This window comes from Callospermophilus lateralis, unplaced genomic scaffold (genome assembly GCF_048772815.1).
Source record: "Callospermophilus lateralis isolate mCalLat2 unplaced genomic scaffold, mCalLat2.hap1 Scaffold_143, whole genome shotgun sequence".
NCBI classification, from domain to species: domain Eukaryota; kingdom Metazoa; phylum Chordata; class Mammalia; order Rodentia; family Sciuridae; genus Callospermophilus; species Callospermophilus lateralis.
The window spans coordinates 106,204-120,688 of record NW_027512573.1 but is presented as its reverse complement, the minus strand read 5'-3'; the positions used below and the strand labels follow the sequence as shown (position 1 = coordinate 120,688).

Here is a 14,485-nt window from a genome sequence, read left to right as displayed (position 1 = left end):
CTACACCTAGATATGGAATTTATGGGTAGTGGAGTATCCATATATTTAATTTTAGTATATATTGCCAGAAAGGTTTTTAGAATAATCATAACAATTTATGCTCTTATAGTAGTGAATTTAGTGAATTACTACATAGTTTTAAAGGCCTACAGATTTCCTTTATATAGAGATATCATAATTTATTTCATGTTGATTTTTGTCCACTTTTATTAGCATAAATAGCTTTCCAGTAAAAATATTTAGATGTGTATAGACTTTTGTTTATTCATGTAAGTGTATCTATAAGTATATTATTGAGATAAAATGTGTAAAAATTGAAAAAAATACTTTTAAAGTTCACTTAGAGAAAGGTTTTTTTTTCCCAAAACAAAATTAAATAACATTTTATAAAAGATGAATAAAATTACTTTATAAAAACTATAATCATTTAAAATTATAGCCCTGATATAGAAAAGAACATATGTCACTAAATAGGAAAGATGATGTTTCAAACAGAAAAATTGAAATTAAGTTGAGTATGTAAAGCACAGGGAAGATGACTCTGGTTAGAAGAGCCTGAGAAGTTCCTGATGTTGAAGAGAAGGCAGCTACTATGCCCCTAAGCTGGGGTGGGAATGCCAGAGTCTAAGGGTAGAGGAATGAGGTAGAAGGTAGGATGTTTAAGCAGGTACAGGAGCCAGAGAAAAATGTAACCTCTGCCTAAGACATCACCTGAGGCAGCAAGAGGGTGGCTGTTTTTCTCTCTCACACCAGTGCCTCCTCCTGGAAGTGCTGGAAACAGTTTAATAAGGCAGCCTGGAAAACAGTCTTTATAGGTCAACCTCCTTAAGACAGCAGTAAAGCAGCAGAAGGTCAAGAATGGATCAATGGATGAAATACAGAACATGTGATAAAATAACAGAAAATTAGGGGAGATGAGAGGAACAGTAAAAGTGGCTGGAATTGTTGTTAACTATAATCCATATAAGGTTCAATTGGTTTTTTATGCTATTTTACAGGCTAGAATAAATTACATGGGTATGACATAGTTACATGAAAAAAACTGAAGCCTATATAAAAAAGGAAACCATGTAAATTTTCTGAAGGATGATTCACGGTGCATAAAGCAAAAGAAAAAGTCTAAATAATTGTCAGTCTAAATTGAAAAACATTGTATAAAATATTATAACAGAATTAAGGGACAATTTACTGCTACACATATGAAAAAGTGTGAATACTCTTAGTTTATACAGGTAGACTTATAAATAAATGGAAATGGGCAAGAATATCAACATATACTTCATAAAAAGATAACAAAACAAAAGACATAGATAATATGATGTCCAAATTTCTAATGATAAAACTAATCCAAACGTATATATATATATATATATATATATATATATATATATATATATATACTTTTTAAACTGTAAAATATTCTATCACCTGACCACAGTTTGTGAAAAATAGTGTAAGCTACAAAGATCAATGGACTAATGTGGAGTCATTGAACATATATATATATATATATATATATATATATATATATATATATATATATATATATATATTATTTTTAAGAAAGAGTGAGAGAGAGAGAGAGAATTTTTTAGTATTCATTTTTTTAGTTTTTGGCAGACACAACATCTTTGTTTGTATGTGGGGCTGAGGATCGAACCCGGGCCGCATGCATGCCAGGCGAGTGCGCTACCGCTTGAGCCACATCCCCAGCCCCTGAATATATTTTTTGAGAAATACTTGGTGATAAAGATAATGTTCTTGATATTGTAAAATGCAAACTTTAGGATTCAAATTATTTTGAGTTCAGATTTTGTTATGAAATAAAGCAGCCTATAGACACAACTGAATAGAGCAGAGTAGAATTGAATAAAATAGAATACTATAAGGAATAAAGTGATATTTTTAAAAGTTAAACAAAAAGATCCCTTGTAGATCGTGGAATTAGAGCAACTTTATTTAATTGTACATTTCTTCATTTTTCCAATAATCTATAATGAAGCTTTATAATAAAAAATAGTAACACATATCAATTAAGTGATAGCATGAGATGGAGGGGCACAAAGAATTCAAGAAGGGTTACTTGCAAAGAAGGAGAGATTTACACACATAGGCTGAATGGAAAAGATCCAGTGGAGAAGAACAATTTGAAGATTAAAGGGATGAAGGGGACAGTCTTTGAGGAGACAAATTGTGCTTTTGAGCAATGAAGATTTAGATAGGATGGTACAAGAAAAATCCCTGTGTCAGTAGGAGAAACAAACCTTGAAGGAGTTCACACTCTGACCTTGATTTTCACTGTTTTTCAGCAGTATCTGATGATAGTGATCAATGAATGGTGGGTTGAAAGAGAATCTTAGAAGTTCTGGACAGTTGCTGAAGAGAAGGAGAGGTAGTGACTTGCTGAGGACAGGAAGGGTTGATGGGTTTTTCTAAGATATTAGATCACAGATCTTAGATTTGTTTCCTACACTTATGTGGGATTTTTCATAAAGAATACCAAATTTTAGGAACTGAGGCACTGAAAGTTTGGAATAGTCTTTCCTTGAAATCTAGCAAAGAGAACACAATTTAAAAGATGAAAAATTAGGAAGTTGAAGATTTAGAGGAACTGAAGACTGCTGGAATGCAGGCTGGGGAGAAAAGTGGTGAGTCTTGAGATGCTTGGAAACAAGGAAATCAGATCAACAGAAGTAGATTATGGTAGTGGAGTTAAACAGAAATGGGAATAATTTCTCTGACTTCACTGACCACCCACAGCCTCTGAAACTAACTTTGGGCATTCACCTTAGTCTGCCTTGCATTTTTTTAAACTTTCAAATTTAATTACAGCAAACATAAATAAATAGGACAAATAGCAACAGGGCTGTGACGTGCAGCCTGGATTCAAGTTCTGCAAGTTGTGCTGTGTTCCACAAGGGCCTCTCTTGCCCTTTGCTCCAATAATGGAAAGGGTTCAAAAAGCCCACTGGGACCTCCTTCCAGCGCCTTTTTCTGGGGTAGGAGTTTCTAGAATGAGACTCACCAGCTCTTCAGTAGAACCTCTGATTTGTTAACAATGTCCTTCAGCCATTAGCAAAAAGCAGAAAACCTCTGACCCTAGGAGCCCACTGCTGCCCAGACTCCCTAAAGGGTAGGGCTCTGCTCCTCAAGCCAGACTTTTTCATACCAATTTCCTGTCCAAGCCCTTTTTAGCAAAGGTCAGACAATTGCACATGTGAGACAGATACCTGGGCTCTTACCAACAGACCACCTCCCTTGCTCCTATCCACTGTCCAACTGGGATTTTTGGATGAATGTTCTTTATCTGACCTGACTCTAATCCCACATTTTAGTCCTTTCAGGATCACCTTAGGAGCTAAGTCTCAGCTCAAGGCTTGGGAGCCCCTTAGGATGAATGAGAGATTTGGTTATTTCCAATGTTGGCATCCTTCTCTGAAGCCTTGGTAGTTCTGGAAGGCGGTGAGGGCAGCACAGATGGCAGGCCCTCCAAAGCCGTGGGTGATGAGGCTAAAATGTGTCAGGCAACTTTGCACTCCAGGCTCCTGGATGAGTGCTGGGTGGCCGTTGCCCAATGGGGAGCGATCCTGAGACATCAAGTCGGCAAATTACTAGCAGATCTGCTTGGAGGCCAGCAGCATGCTCTGTGGCTGTGCAGTTCCCTGGGGTCAGCGTGCTGTCAGCACATGTACTCAGCGGCTGCTTTGGCTGGGAACTCAGTCTCACAGATGTAGCCAAAGTCTTGATCCAGGTGCACAGCCTCTCCCTCCACCAGTGAGGTCAGCAGTGTCACATTGGCAGCCTTCCTACAGCCTGCTGGCAGGTTGAGCCAATCTTCTGTAGCCTTTCCTGTAGACAGGACCCCCATTCTTTGACTTGACTCTGCGGAGGGAGGCGTTGAGGCACTCAGGAGGTTAGAGTCGCCACTGTACTTCCCCCATGATCACCTTATACTTGGATGTTGAGCTGAGCAATGAAAGCTGTCCAGACAGGGAGCAGAAGACCTCACTGGGGTTGGTGATGCTGCCAACCAGGCTGTCTTTGGCCAATGAGAGGGCCGCCAAAAGGCTGCTGGCTTTGGAGGGGATGGGGAATTTCTTTATCACAGACTGGTCCAGAAGGTTCGTTCTCAGCTCATCTGTGTCCTGCAGATCTTCCAGGTCACATGGTGGTGCTAGCCCGGGAAGATGGAGGGGTGCCTCAGCTAGGCCGTACATACAATTGTCCAGACTGTGCGTACCATCAGCGAGGCTGTGCAGTAGCTGGTGCACTGCAGCAGTGTAGTCATGGTGCAGGTGGAGACTCAGAGCACTTGCGGGCAGCGTCAGAAAGCCTGTGGAGGTTGTGGCTACGCCAGGGGCATCAGGCCGCTGTATGGGTCCCCATCTGTTAGACTAGTATGCAAGAAAAGACTACTGACTCCAATTAAAATCAAATTAAAGCAAGCTTATTATTTCGATCAGCCAGGCTGCCTCTCCCTCCCAAAACGGTGGGAACAAGACAGCAACCCCAGCTTTCCTGCAGCCCAGCTTTATAGCCCAGAAAGTTACACAAAGGGGGGTTACAGATAACAGAACTCTGACAAGCATCACACTAATGGTAGTTTACATTTTTTTGCTGGCCCCAACATCAGAATTTATGAGGACCATTAGAGCCTCAGGGAGGGTAGTTGCCTGGCCAGGGAAGGCCAATATTTATGAGGTGTCACTAAGTTTCAGAGAGGACTGCTATATGGTCAGAGAGCCAGGCATGGGTGAGTTCAAGGCACGGGCAGGCATTCCAAGCAGGTTCAGAATTTGCAGTAATTTATAGTAAAGCCAAAATTATCTTTTCATGGCTTTGTGGCAAGGTGGCTCCCAATTTTAAGAAAAGATCAGGTTGGGTCTATCACGGCCAGGTGGGGAAAGGCGGCAGTGGCATTGGGTGCCTGGTCCTAGGGCAGTGGCGGATGCCAGGCGCCCTAGGGCAGTGGCGGCTGATGTAGGGCAGTGGGAAGTAGGGTGCAGCTGTGGCCACTGGCCTGTGGTAGAGCGGTGGTGCCGGTCCTTAGGCTGCCTGGGGCACAGACGACAGATGGGCCCCACCAGCCGCTGCACACCATCAGGGCGCTCCATGGCGGAGTAAGTGTGCACCAGAATGAGGCAGGTAGTGCAGGGTGTGAGACGTGGTGGCGGCAGAGCTCTCACCCAATGGTGAGCGCTGTGGGAAGAGGGGTGGGAAGTGGACACAGCTGGCTAAGGTGATGGCGCCTCACCTGGGTACCACCCAGCCCTGAGTCCAGCCTGCATAAAGTCCTCACCTGTGAGTACCCTGAAGCTGGTCCAAGGAAGCTGAAAGGACTTGCCGCTGATGGCACTTGGTAAAGTCTGTCAACGGGTACCCAGTGGCTGCCCTACTCCCTCTGAGAGCAGCCTGCTTCTTGCATTCCAGGTATAGTGGGCTGCCTTGCATTTCAGTGAGTATGTGTGTGAGCGTGTACATGTGTTTTACCATGTTCAACTCCTGAATGTGGCTGTTCATCACTGAGGCTCCTACAGAGCACTTTATACTTGGCAGTGTTTTAGTTACTGTTGTTGGAAGAGTGAAGTCAACGAAATGTGTTAATTTTTGGAAACAAGGCAAGTGCTTTTGTTAAATTTAGAACTACTCTTTTGAAGATTATGCAGTCAAAAGTATTAAATAAGTTGGAAAAAGTGCCTGCCAACAACATTTTTGGTGGTCCTTGGGGAGGAGACAGTTGGAAGTGTTACTGGAACCATATCAAGCTCAGGGCATCAAATTTAATTGTGCTTAAAGAAACCTCATTTTCCTGAGCTTCATATGAATGGTGAAAAAGCCCTGCTTCATAAGTAGGCACAGTTTGCTTTGGATTGATGCTTTCAGAAATAACAGTTAACCATGGGAACTCTTTCCTCAGGCAGAATCTACTCAAGATGGTGGCAGAGAAGTTTCTGATCCTCCCTAAAACTTGTTGTCAGAGAGTGAAATTTGCTTGGTACTCTATTTCCAATATTTACTCTTGGTAATTCAAGGCCTTTCTTGGAATTTTCTATAACTTAAATATAAGCTCATAAGATTCTAAATTCTTATTTTATGGGAGGAATAAATATGGAGAATATACACTAATGGTTGTAAGGAGTAGAGGAAAAGAGGGAAGAAAAATTACAATTTTTTTTGATAATCTTAATTGTGGTTTTGCATTTGCACACATGTGAATACACACTCACATAGTCTCAGTCACTCACTTATGCATTGCTCACCTAATCTTATTCTTTGTAGTTGGCTGTTCACATCCTATCTCTGATCTTTAATTTTTAGTGTTTTCAAGGCTCCATTTTATATATTCATGAATCTAGTAGAACCCATCCCAGTGAACACTCTTACTTATCATCAATTGCCCCAAATTGGCTTTCTCAAATTTAAACACATTTGCCATTTTATTTTTCAATGATGAATTTTATTGAATTACTCCTAGTGATTATTGATGCAAGCTCATTCAGAATATGAATAATAAATGTATTACTCTTTAGAAATAAGTAATAGATCAAATAAGTAATAAATATTAAATAAGATCAAAATAAGTAATAGATCAAAAATTCCTTTAGTTTAGTATTTTCTTGGTAAAATTCAAAACAGTTCTAAATAAATTAGTTCTTCCAGACTCAAATTATTTAACTCTATGTTTAAGGCAATTATTGGAATCATTTCTGTTCCCTTGGGTGCAGTTGTGCATTTTAGAGTGAGCTGGTCTGCAGATTGTAGTCATCTATGTTGATGTTTCTGTAATGATAATGAACCAACTATGTCCTCACCACTCAGATCTTAACCTCCTTCATTTACATAACCTTTTGCTTCTCACTTTCACTATCTTTGCATTTTTTAAATTAATACATAATACTCTTTCTGGTTTCTCCTATGACCAACCCTCTTCCCTAGTTAGAGCTAATCTTCTTTCCATGCTCTTCCTCTCTTCCCCATTTTGATTCACCCCCCTTATATCAGAGAAGACATTCGGCATTTGTTTTTGGGGATTGGCTAACTTCACTTAGCATAATCTGCTCTAATGCCATCCATTTCCCTGCAAATGCTATGATCTTATTATTTTTTTAGTGCTGAGTAATATTTTATTGTGTATATATGACACATTTTTTATCCATTCATCCATTTAAGGGCATTTAGGTTGGCTCCACAGTCTAGCTATTGTGAATTGTGCTTCTATAAACATTGATGTGGCTGTGTCCCTGTAGTATGCTGATGTTTAGGTCTTTTGGATATAGTCCAAGAAGAGGAATAGCTGGGTCAAATGGTGTTTCCATTCCCAGCTTTCCAAGGAATCTCTATACTGCTTTGCAAATTGGCTGCATCAATTTGCAGTCCCACCAACAGTGTATGAGTTTACCTTTTTCCCACATCCTCGCCAGCATTTGTTGTTGTTTGTCTTCATCAAGGCTGCCATTCTTACTGGAGCGAGATGGTATCTTAGAGTAGTTTTAATTTGCATTTCTCTGATTGCTAGGGATGTTAAGAATTTTTTTTATATATTTGTTGATTGATTGTATATCCTCTTCTGAGAAGTGTCTGTTCAGGTCCTTGGCCCATTTGTTGATTGGGTTATTTGGTAGTTTTTTGAGTCCTTAGCTTTTTGAGTTCTTTGTATACCCTAAAGATTAGAGCTTCATCTGATGTGTGAGGGGTAAAAATTTGTTTGCAGAATGTAGGCTCCCTATCCACCTCACATATTATTTCTCTTGCTGAGAAAAAAAAACATTTTAGTTTGAATTTATCCCATTTGTTGATTCTTGGTTTTAATTATTGTGCTATAGGTGTCTTATTAAAGAAATTGGGAAAACTGGAAATCCATTTGCAACAAAATGAAATTGAATCCCTATCTCTCACCATGCACAAAAGTTAACTCAAAATGGAGCAAGGATCTAGGAATCAAACAAGAGACTCTGCATCTAATAGAAGAAAATGTAGGCCCTAATCTCCATCATGTGGGCCTGGGCCCCAGTTTTCTGGACCTGTGTCTTAGAAGCCCTCTTTCCCATGAGCAGTTTTAGTCTTCTCTGGGCTTTCTGAGCCATGTCAAATGCATCATCTGAGTCTCTTTCCCTCCTCTACTTCTGCTCAATCAGTTGACCACAGGGAAGTACTCCATTCAAATACCTAAGGTTCTACAAAGCAACTGGAAGCATGATGACAAGCTCCTGACCCTCAAACTCACCTCATTCTAAAGGCCAGGACATTGGACACAGAGTCTTGCAGTTTCCCAAGTGGGAAACATCAATAGAGGACCCAGAGCATCAACTGGCTATAGCAGATGCTCAGGGTCCTACTATAGCTATGCAAAGTTTGAATGTAAACACCAGTGAAATGAGGGGTCAAGACATTATTTGGGTATTGGAGGTTAGTACAGCAGGCCTGGGTGGGACTGGGAAGACATTCCATGAAGAGCTCTGGCAGGTATAGAAGAACTTAAAGTTCCCTTCACAGAATTCAGTGGGGCCATAAGTGGTGTGTGCCTCTGGGCCATTTTGAAATAGTTTTCAGATTTACAGGAGAGTGGCTTGACAGATGCAACTCTATTCCAACTCTTCATCAATTATCTCTGTTTCTTTCCCCTGCTGGCCATGACCAGTTAGCCATGGTTCTCATCAGTCACACAATCATGGGTATAAAAAACCAATTCTCTAAACTGTACAGTGTGGGTTGCATTTTATGGACAGAGTGTTTCTTTCATCCATTCAAATCTTCAAAACACACATTGGGTGTTCATGAGGTATTCAATACCTATTCAAGCCTTTTTTAAAAAATGAGGCAAAACAGGATACTCAGACACTGAAAACAGGCTTCTTCAGCTCTTCTTTCACTTGTCTAATATTCTCATTATTTCCCACAGTCTTCATTCATGTCATCGATATTAGATATGGTGTGTTTCTTTCTTCTGTTTTTTTTTTTTTGAAATAGTGATGTAAAGGACAATGTGATAAAACTGTTTCTCCTAATTCTATAATGGTTTTTTTTAATAAGGGTTTATTGTAATGAATGATGGAGATCAGATTTTGAAAGTAAGCCTTATTTGCTAGACCAAGATATGTTCAGGGTTCTTGTACAATCTTGGGCAGTGCTATACCACTGAACTTCAACCTTAACACCATGAAATCAATTTTGCACTCCTTCAAAATGGCTAGACTCTACATGCACATATAACCTAACTAGCTCAAATTCAATTTGTGCAGACTGGTCATGGAAAGGAGCAGTTAAATGTCCTTCTGCCCTACCATCTGACCATTATTTTTGTAATGCTTAGGCTAACAATGATTGCTGAGCAAAGAAAACACACACACACACACACACAAAAAAAACACATGTCTGAGTATATCTGAAAAGCTTCAGAAAACAGTTCTTCCACCCAATTGCGAAACCTTGAAGTAATGGCAAAGACCAAGTCTGCTTCCTTTAGAGCTTTTCTGTCTTCACCTAGGGTGGCCCTTGGCAGTGTCACACCTGACCTGTCTGCCATATTATTTTTTGGAGGGAAGTGATACTAATTACCTGAATTTCCAGAAAGAGCATCAATAGAGTGGATTTTTCCCCTCAATATTACAAGGCTAAGTTTATCCATGATACATGTTTTTTAAAGTGTACCAACTGAAATTATGCCATATATTACAAACAGGGAGAGGGTAAAATTGTTCTGATGAAATTGGTGGACAATGTCAAGCCTTGATTAAAGGTATAACAAACACATTCAAAGAAAATATCTGTGTGTGTGTGTGTGTGTGTGTGTGTGTATATATATATATATATATATAGAGAGAGAGAGAGAGAGAGAGAGAGAAAGCGCTTTAATCTACCAGTCTAGGTGTTTTTTAAGAATATATTTTTAATTGTTGATGGGCCTTTATTTTATTTATTTATTTATTTATTTATTTATTTATTTATTTATTTGTGGTGCTGAGAATTGAACCCAGTGCCTCACACGTGGTAGGCAAACATTCTACCACTGAGCCACAACCCCATCCCCAGTCTATGTCTTTTGATTGGTGAGTTTAAGCCATTAACATTCAGGATTATTATTGAGAAATGATTTGTCTTCCTGGTCATTTTTGTTTACTTTTTATTTTTGTAATGAACTTGGCTTGGTTTCTCCTTTGATTGGTTTTTACTTTAGTGTAGTACTTCCCTTTGCTGATTTTCATTGTTGTTTTCCATTTCTTCCTCATGGCATATTTTGCCATGAGGATGTTCTATAATGAAGGCTTTCTAGTTGTAAATTATTTTAACTTTGGTTTTTCATGGGAGGTTCTTATTTCTTCTTCAAATATAAGGCTTAATTTTGCTGGATATAAGATTCTTGGTTGAAGTCTGTTTTCTTTGAGAGGTTGGTATAGGTTTTTTCCAGGATCTTCTACCCTTCAGGGTCTGAGTTAAAAAACGTGCAGATATCCTAATTGGTTTATATATATATATATATATATATATATATATATATATATATATATATATATATATATATATATATATATATAATTCCTTTCTCTTGTGGCTTTTAGAATTATCTCCTTATTCTTAATGCTAGGTATTTTCATTATAATATGCGTGGTGTGGCTCTGTTGTGATTTTGTACATTTGGTGTCCTGTAATCCTCTTGTATTTGATTTTACAATTCATTCTTTATGTTTGGAAATTTTTCTGATATTACTTCATTGAAGGGATTCTTCACTCCTTTGGTTTGTAACTCTATTCCTTTCTCTATCCCAATAATTCTTAAATTTAGTGTTTTTATGTTATAATTCTTTAATGTTCTGCTCATGGTTTCTTACCATCTTCACTGTGTGGTCAACATTATTTTTAAGATTATATATTTTGTCTTCATTGTCTGGGGTCCTACCATTCAGGTGATCTAATCTGTTGATGGTGCTTTGTATTCAGTTTTTAAATTTGGTTTATTGTTTCATTTTATGGATTTCTGTTTTTTTTATTTTTTTAGAACCTCTGTCTCCTTATTGAAGTAATCTTTTGCTTTCTGTATTTGCTTACGTAGCTCTTTTCAAAATGATTTTTGCTGTTTGTATTTGCTGTGTTATATCATCCTTTAATTCACAGAACATTTTAATTATGTATGCCCTGAACTCCTTATTTGTCATTTCTTCTGTTGTGCTATCCATGGATTCTAATAATGTAGTATTTTGGTTTATTTGGGGCACTTTATTCCCTTGTTTTTTCATGTTGTTCGTGTGTCTTCCCTTCTAGCACTGTAGATCTGAGGCATTACAGTTTTTACCCTATAGGCTTATGGCGTCCCTGCAGGGTTCCAATACCTCTCCTTTAAGGAAGAGAATAATATTAAGAGATGCCAATAGAAACCATATACAGCCTTCAACCAAATAGCTGCCATTAAGACATTTATGGTTTTGTTCCAATATATGGAAATGGTAATATCAATTATTATCTACAATACAAAGGGTAGGTTTGCAAAAGAGTCTACAGTTTCTGATCATTGACAAAGAATTAGGGGTGAGGAGTAGGATGAGTTGTTGAGGGGGAAGGAGGTGAGGATATAGATTTATTAGATCTTAGGGAACATGAAAAAGGAATCTAAAGAAGCTGGTCAGTAGCAGAAGAAGAGAGAGAAAGTGATTTGGGGAGCTAAATGGTAAGACAATACAGAGAGTAAAAAATAAGTATTAAGAAAAATTTAGAAAACAGGAGATTAAAGAATATACAACACAACTGTAATATACTGTTCAGACATCCCAGTCCTCAGTAGCCTAATTCATGAAAAGCATTTGGTTTCATAAATGTTGGGTAGGTGGGGGCTGGAGAAGAAAGAGAAAAGAGAAACAAAATCTTGAAGAAAGATACAAGGATTGTTTTAGTTGGAGATCAGTATTTTCTTGTTTCTCTTTCATCCATTAGGTGGAGTTGTCTGTTGTTTGCTGGTATATCCACCCTTGGGATGGTGAAAGTTATTAGTTTTGGAGGGTTGTCTTGGGCATAGAGCTCCTGGAGATGGGATATAGCACTTGCTGGTCCCCAATGGGATACTACACTCCAAGGATCTCCTTTGTGGCCTGCTTGTGTGACATGGGCACCTGATCTTATCTCCTTATATCCACTGTAGACCTCACAATTTCTGGTCTCTAATTTAGTCTCTAAACTATATCTCCCTAACCCCCTCCCTTTCTACTTCCCAATCATGAACCTTTCTCTCTGGAGGTCTTGTGGGATGCACTCTAGGTACTGTGCACCTGTTACAGAGAGGTTTTTTGTATTGGGCAGAGTAGGACAAGGTTTTGTGAGTTATGCACCAGCCGCATAGCTGCAATCACTGTGCAAGGTTAGTGGCTGTCAGGGAAAGGGGGGAGTTGGGGACTGTAGGTACCTTGATATTGCTCCTAAGCCCCAGCTGGTGTCCCAAGCTGGGAGTTGCACCATCTAAAGAACGCAACAAAAGTGTCCTAAGATGGAGGTGGCTGGTTTCAGCAATGGGGTGTCAGGTTGAGTGGTGCCAGGTGGTGGTGTTGCAAGGTGTGTTCAGAGATGCAGCTCTGTGGTATGCAGTATTGTGGCTGGTGGTTGTCTCCAGACCTTGTTCAGTGTTCCCAGGTGCAGGTGACTATGGCAGTGGTCGCAGTGTCCCAAGATAGAGGTGACTGTGGAACCTCATCCACATTGATAGATGGGGGTCAACACACGAGTGGCAGCCAGAAGTCCTGCGCATGAGTAGCAGCTAGGTGTCCTGCTAGTAGCTGCAGCCCCAGGATTCCTGCACAGGTGCTGGTGCCAGTGATTCTGCTCAGGAACCCATTAGGGGAAAAGGACATGACCACTCTGGCTACTTAAAGCTAAAAGGGGCATTGACGGGGGTACTGGGTTGGGAGAAATAGGTTTTATTCTGTCTTCTCCTAACATCTGGGTTACCTTGGCCTGTATGCCCAAGTGTCTTGTAGATATTTTGAAAAGTTGGGTTTTGTATTGTGAAACTTTATAACCTTAATTTTTTTCTTGCCAAGAAAGCAAGTAAAACTTGGGTTCTCTCCTGTGAGGTTTCCTTAGTTGGGGCACAAAGGAGGATGCGATCTACATATTGCATTACCTTAATTTGTGATTGACTAAATTGAATTAAGTCTTAGTCCAATGCCTGGCAAACCAAATGGGGGTTGTCATTAAAACCCTCGGGCAGAAAATTTCAGGTTAATTGGGTGCACTTGTCACAGGGGAAACATTAAAAGAACCTAGGTATTGAGAATCTGAGTGCAGGATGCAGAAAAATGCCTCTTCTCAGTCTAAAACTGAGCCAGTTAGAATCTTGAGGCTTTGGGGATAACAAGGAATAAAGATTGAGGACCATTGGATATATGGGAACCACTGCCTCATTTACCAACCTGAGGCCCTGTACTCATTTTCATTCTCCACTGGGCTTTTAATGGGTGTATTACATAGACTATTATAGGATCGTGTGTGTGTGTGTGTGTGTGTGTGTGTGTGTGTGTGTGTGTGTGTTGCTGGGGATTGAACCCAGGACTTCGTGCATGTGAAGCAGGCACTCTACCAACTGAGCTATATCCTCAGCCCTCTATTACAGGGTCTCAATAGGCCCTGTCATTTTAAGGTCCTATTATTTCAAGTTATGTTATTATAGGTTGTCACCCCCTTTTTAGTCTCTGGTTTCAGGGGATAGTTTTGTGGTAGTAAAAAGATGGAGGATCTTTACGATGGATCTGTACAGGAGCAGGTTCTATTGCTGCATCTTCCCCCTCCCCACTGTGTATCTAGACTTCTGGGTTAATCTCAGTTTTGACTAGGGTCAGACAAAGTCTCTGTTCTGGTGTCTTAACAAGTGTAGTGCCTAGATGAGTCAAAATATATTTTCCCATAAGGGGAGTGAAACTTTCAGGCATTATCAAAAGGCATGTGAGAAGAAGAGCTCATCCCAAGAACAACTAAAAATTTGGGAGAAATATTCAGTCACAAGCTTTCCTGACACTCCCCTTATGGTCATACTGTGAGAGGAGAGGAGAGGAGGACTGGGTTTGAGAGGAGAACAGAAAAAATGGCTCCAATGTAGACATATAAATTAATTTTCATTTCCTTGAAACTCAAAATCACCATGGGCCCCTGTAGTTGAAGACAAAAATGTATGCCTTTTTTGTAGTATCCCTCTTGGCCACAGTTGTAGCAGGCTATAATGGGAGCAATACAATCTGGGGCACTTGTACCAGACTTTCTGCCTGTGTCCTTTAGGGTTATGGATGCTACATTTTTTATGACCAGGGTGATCTGGTTGCATTAAAGCTTGGGGAGGTCCTAAGAGCTTTTTGTGTAAGTTGGGGATGAAGCAATATTACTTATGTTTATTGAGTGTGTATTTCTGGTGACAGAATCAAATCTTTGGATTTAGGATTTTATTTATGTGACTTCTGGTAACAAGTAGGTTTTGTGTGTGTGTGTGTGTGTGTGTGTGTGTGTGTGTGTGTAT

General features: G+C 39.6%; 1 pseudogene; it reads right to left on the bottom strand.

Annotated features, from left to right (window-relative positions):
* Window positions 1-3,410: 3,410 nt before the first annotated feature.
* Window positions 3,411-5,132, bottom strand: LOC143387732 (transcription factor AP-2-epsilon pseudogene; annotated as a pseudogene).
* Between the last annotated feature and the right edge of the window lie 9,353 nt (window positions 5,133-14,485).